Genomic DNA, 5,280 nt, shown 5'->3' on the forward strand with positions numbered 1-5,280 from the left:
AATTCACATTAAAAATTAAATTGGACCTTTCCTCTCACCATATTAAAACCAATTGCCAATGTTTTAAAGATTTTTATAAGACATAAAACTAAAAATTTTTGAAGAAAATATTAGAGAGGTCCCTGAAATTGGGGTAAAGAAGATTTTTTTACTGTGTAAAAAGCTCTACCTCAAAAGAAAAAGTATAATAAATATGATTACATTAAGTTAACTTCTGTGTCTCAAAAGAAAATGAAAATATAAGTCACGAGCTCTGAAAAGATACTTAAAATATGATAATTAACAAAAGATTATTATCTCAAATATTAAAACAAAACTTATAAGTCAATAATACAATAACTCTATAGAAAAGTGGACAAAGATATGAACAGTAGTTTCAGTAAAGAGGAAATATTTTTGTCAAGCAAAATCATGAAAAGGGGTTTAATTTCATTAGTAATAGGGATATAAAAACAATGACACTGTGAGATAGCCACCCTTTTACTCATTCAATTGGCAGAAACTAAGAATTTGACAACACATTAATTAGAAATGATATGAAAACTCTTAGGCATTGCTAACTTTTCAGTTAAACCCTTATAAGTATCTTATGTATTCTACCGGGACTCCATCTAATAATATACCCAATTTTGTTTTTGTCCTAGTTCTTGGGCTCATTGTTGTTGAGTATATCTTATTTTTAAACCATATTTGTTTTAAAATTTATAATATTCTTTTATACATATTAAAAAGAAAAATGTAAAATTTAAAAGTAATATGGCTATTATCAATATAACAAGTCAATTAAGAAATCTGAATTTTATTTGTGTTTATACTCCCAGGTTCAAAGTCATTTAATTAGACAGAGACTTTTAGTGACACTAATCACATTTATATATTAAAGTTTCTGAAGCATTTGAATTCCTGCATTCATATAAAATTGAGTTCTGAAATTTCCCTATTTCTGAAATTTAGTTGTATTTCTCATAAATAATCATTATAATCAAGAACACATTTTTTACAAATTTCAAATTATTTATTATGTTTTACAGTTCAAAAAAGAGCTTTTAAATATAGCTGACTCTCCCAGTAAGCTTGGGTGGTGGATGGATAAGGCACTTATTAGAGGGACTATTTAAATAAACAGAACCTAAATCTTTAAGAGGGTGAATGACCTAAACAGGTCCATACACGGGCTAGTTGCATAGTTTGTATTGTACTTGACTTTTCACTCTGTTTTCTGCTCTCTCCCCTACACCATTTTACCTCTAAAGATAATAATAAACTGGTAGGTCTGTGAAATGTTTCAGCACTTTCAAAATGCTTTCCATTTCATGTCATCTGTTTTGATTCTCACATTCACCCTTAAAGTTTCTTTAACATATTTCTTTCTTCTCATAACATGTATAGCATAATTTAAACCAAATATATTATTAGCTATGAAAATATAAGATCTTTCCGTTAAAAATTTTACTAGATAATCAAATCAAAATAATAAAAAAAAAATCTTGTTTTTGTTTTATAAACCCCATGGTTTTATTCACTGATTTGTCCAAGAAGTAAGTAAAAATAATTATTTTGGAATTTCTTGGTTTTGTTTTGTTTTGTTTTGTTTTTGAGAAGGCAAATGAATGAATGAAAGAATGAATGTACTGTTTTATCATCCAAACAACTTCTGCTTTTCTGGGTTTATTGAAGATGGAATGAAATGTGCTCTCTGCCTTCTAGAAATCCATTTATTTGTACATTTGTACATTTAACAAAGTACAAAAAAAGTCTTTTCAGAAATATTTCTTTAACTGTGCTATAATGTATAGTGAGTATTATTACAAATGAATAATGTAGTATTATTAAAAAGTATGATTTATCTTTATTCTTATTTGTAAACATCCTGCTTAAATTTTTCTCACTCTCTCTCTAAAATCCATGTGGTCTTGCCAGCTAATAGTAGTCTGGTTATAGGCAAACTACATTTCACATCCCATCAAACCCACCTGCTCACACTTGGCAGAGTTTGGCCTGAGTTGCTGCTCATTAGAGGCTCTGGCAGAGAGAAAGAGTGGGTGGAAGAAGCAATGAAACCAGTGCCTGAAAAGTGAAACTGAGGTTTAGGTTTTATATGGGATTTTATTTGGTGAGTGGTTACACTGCTTTTCATTATACCAGATAACAGGTTGCTGGCAGCATATTTAAGAGATATGGAACTTTTAAGGGGCTGAACATGAAATTAAAGCTTGATGAAATGAATTCTAATCTGTGCCCCATAGTCATATGTGTGCCAGGAAACTTACGTGCCGGTGCTTTAATTGTAATTGGTTGTTCCCTTACAAGCAGCAGCAATATCCACTTTGCTGCACATGGAGAATCTAGGAAACAATGCCATTAAGAGTTTATATGCCATCTTATGCTCCACTTTCTTCATAACATTACATCAGTTCTACAGGCATTTTCTGCCCCATTTACCAAACTGGCTCCAGTCAATGAAGTTTTGCATTATATGCCCCCAGGGAAGAAAATAATGCAAGACTTTTACTGTCTATGTTAATGCCATTTAATACATTACTCAAACACATGCTTCAGACCAACAGTTCTGATTACACAGTTTTGGTTTAAAGTGGCTTCCAAACTGACTTCTTAACTGGCAACTTCTCAACAGCTTATGTCTTCCCAAACTTCTTTTTGGAGGATTTTGGGGTTGGGAGTGGGGTGGGGCACAGTTTGAGATGCTGCAAACACTCTTGGTTGTTTTCAGTGTTACAGCTTTATTGCTAAAAAGGAAGAGAAGGGGATGTCCAGCCTGTTTGTTTTACTGTGTTTTTCAAAACGTGTGTGTTTAAATGTTGCTTAAACTGGAACTAGTCCTCACTTACCTCTTGGGAGGCTATCTGTGAAAAATGGTTTAACATTCTAAAAATGATGTGAGTCCAAAAGTTAAAGTTGGAAGTGGGAGTGAATAGTGAGGTAGAACAGCATTCCGTCTCTTTTTTTGGAGGACTTGGATTTCACTCCACTCCTTTTGAAAGAGAAGAAAACAGATCCTTCTCCTCTCTGTTTGGATAAGGAAGGGAGAAGGCTTAAAGAAGAGAAACATTTTCAATACCAGCTGTTCCCCAGCTCAGGCCTGCATAAATCTATTCTTTCTTGAGCTGGAGATATTAGGACAAAAGTTTAAATAGAAAGTGAATCAATGATGCCAATTTTATGATTCTAAATTACTAAATTTTTTAGAGGAGACCAAAAGGCTAAGAGATAAATTCACAACAGTTCAATCTAGAATCAGCGATAAGAGCATAGTTACATCTGCTATTTCTGTAGTGAGAGAGCTTTCAAGGTTTCTTTGTGTGATAAACCCCAGTTGCTAATTCTTTTCGCAATGGTCTCCAAAATACTTAAGCAATAATTACCAGGTGTGCAAATCAAATAAGGCCATCTCAAGACAAAGCAGCTAGGTCTCTTATTTTGGGATAAGCGTGGTTTAAATATCTCACCTTAATATAGTCTTAATACCAGTGTCTTCATATTAAAACTTATTAGCGAGTCTTAATTTTTAGAGATTTTCCCGCCAAGTTTAATGTCTCTTTTGAAAGATTTAATTCATAAACATGTTGCTAACTAAATTTACAGAGCAAGTTTGGGATGTATGTGCTTAAGCTCAGCAAGAAATTAACTATTTTGTAAATATGTGTAAAATATGAATCAATGAGCACATCAAAAGGGAATTTAAAATAATGTTTCAGTATGGCCTCATAATTTATTCATTTTGGCCCTCGACAGTATGTCTGCTTAAAGCTAATTTGTGGAATCTTTAGGCAAGCTAAAATTTTATCGTCACTTGCCCCACTCAATTTTTTATGACAAAACATTTACTAGGAAATCTTTTTCCTTGTCTTATCCAGAAGCTCTCCTCCTGAAATTTTTCATTTATTTCAATGGCACCGATTTTTTGAATTTGCTCAAATGCAACTTATATCTTTTTCTCTATACTCTTGTATAGGTTCTATATTATTGCCTGTATTTTTCATCTAGACCCTGTTACATGAAAGGTCATGGATTTTGGAACTCAACAGACCTGGCTACAAGTCCCATTTCGATTACTTGCTGGCATCTGCTTTTTTAAAGTGAATGTTATGAGCATCAGTTTCCATTTTCAGACAACGAAAGTTTTGTAGGGGTAGTATAAGAATTAGAGATACTGTACAAAGATCGTGTTCAACTGATGGTAACTCCTAAAATAAAAAACTCAGGAAAGGCAGGATAAAGACAGATGACATGGCATTTTTACCCATTTCGAATAGAGTATGTGTTTGTTAGGCCAGAAGACTGTGGAAGCAGCCGACGGTCCACAAGAGAGCAGTGAGTCTTCTCTGAGAAAGAAGGCCTTGGCCATAGCTTCACTTCCCCAGTGACTAACTCATCTGGGCAAGGGAAGCGAAGCCTGAAATGTTCGAATTGCTGTGAGGGGAAGTTAGCCCGACAGGCTGAGTTGCCTTTCTTGTCCTTGGCATTGTAACAGTGCACGGTCTTCTGTTGTTCCTGGAACCACTCAAGCATATAATGAATGGAGTACCAGTGATTGGAAACGGTCGGCCCTCGATGATATTTCCGCAAGTTGTTTTCCTTCTACAACCTGGTAATGGATTTTTCTAAGTTTAACAGGATGGTTGAAGTGTCTCATGATTTTATATGCTGTTGCCCCCTCTAGAGCCAAATCTGTCCAGTTATCATGTCATTTTTTCAACACTGAAAATCAACTCCTCTCCAAAATCTTAACTGTTTTCTTTGGAAGGTTACGTGATCCTAAGCAAACAAACAAACTGAAGAGCCATTCTGGTTTTTCTGAAGAAATTTGAACTTTATTCCTCTTTTAATGAGTTACATTTTTGGATATGTAGGTTAGGTTCACTGAATTCTGCGGAGGTCAGGGGGAGAGGAAGGAACGTGTGACAGTCTTCATACGGGAGGGAAATGGAGCTCTGAAAGGCTGACCCATTTCTGTGTACCAACACCTGGCAGGCGAGTTGTAGAGTAAAGCAGAGGTCCAAATTGTGAATATTAAGTAAAGCACTGTGAAGACAGAGTAGCCAAACATACATGGGTTAACATTCTCAGCTCTACTATTACTCAATGGATGAACTTGGATAAACTCCTTAAATTCCACAGGCTTTAATTTTTACATCCTTGTAGTGTTGTGAGGATTAACATGAACTGAGCACTTATTATATGCCGGCCACTTTTCTAAGCACGTTGTTTGTGATATTCCATTTAATTTCCACAACGACCCTATAAAGTATGAAGCAAATA

The sequence above is a fragment of the Pteropus vampyrus genome, unplaced genomic scaffold, assembly GCF_000151845.1.
Source record: "Pteropus vampyrus isolate Shadow unplaced genomic scaffold, Pvam_2.0 Scaffold12, whole genome shotgun sequence".
Classification (NCBI taxonomy): Eukaryota; Metazoa; Chordata; class Mammalia; order Chiroptera; family Pteropodidae; genus Pteropus; species Pteropus vampyrus.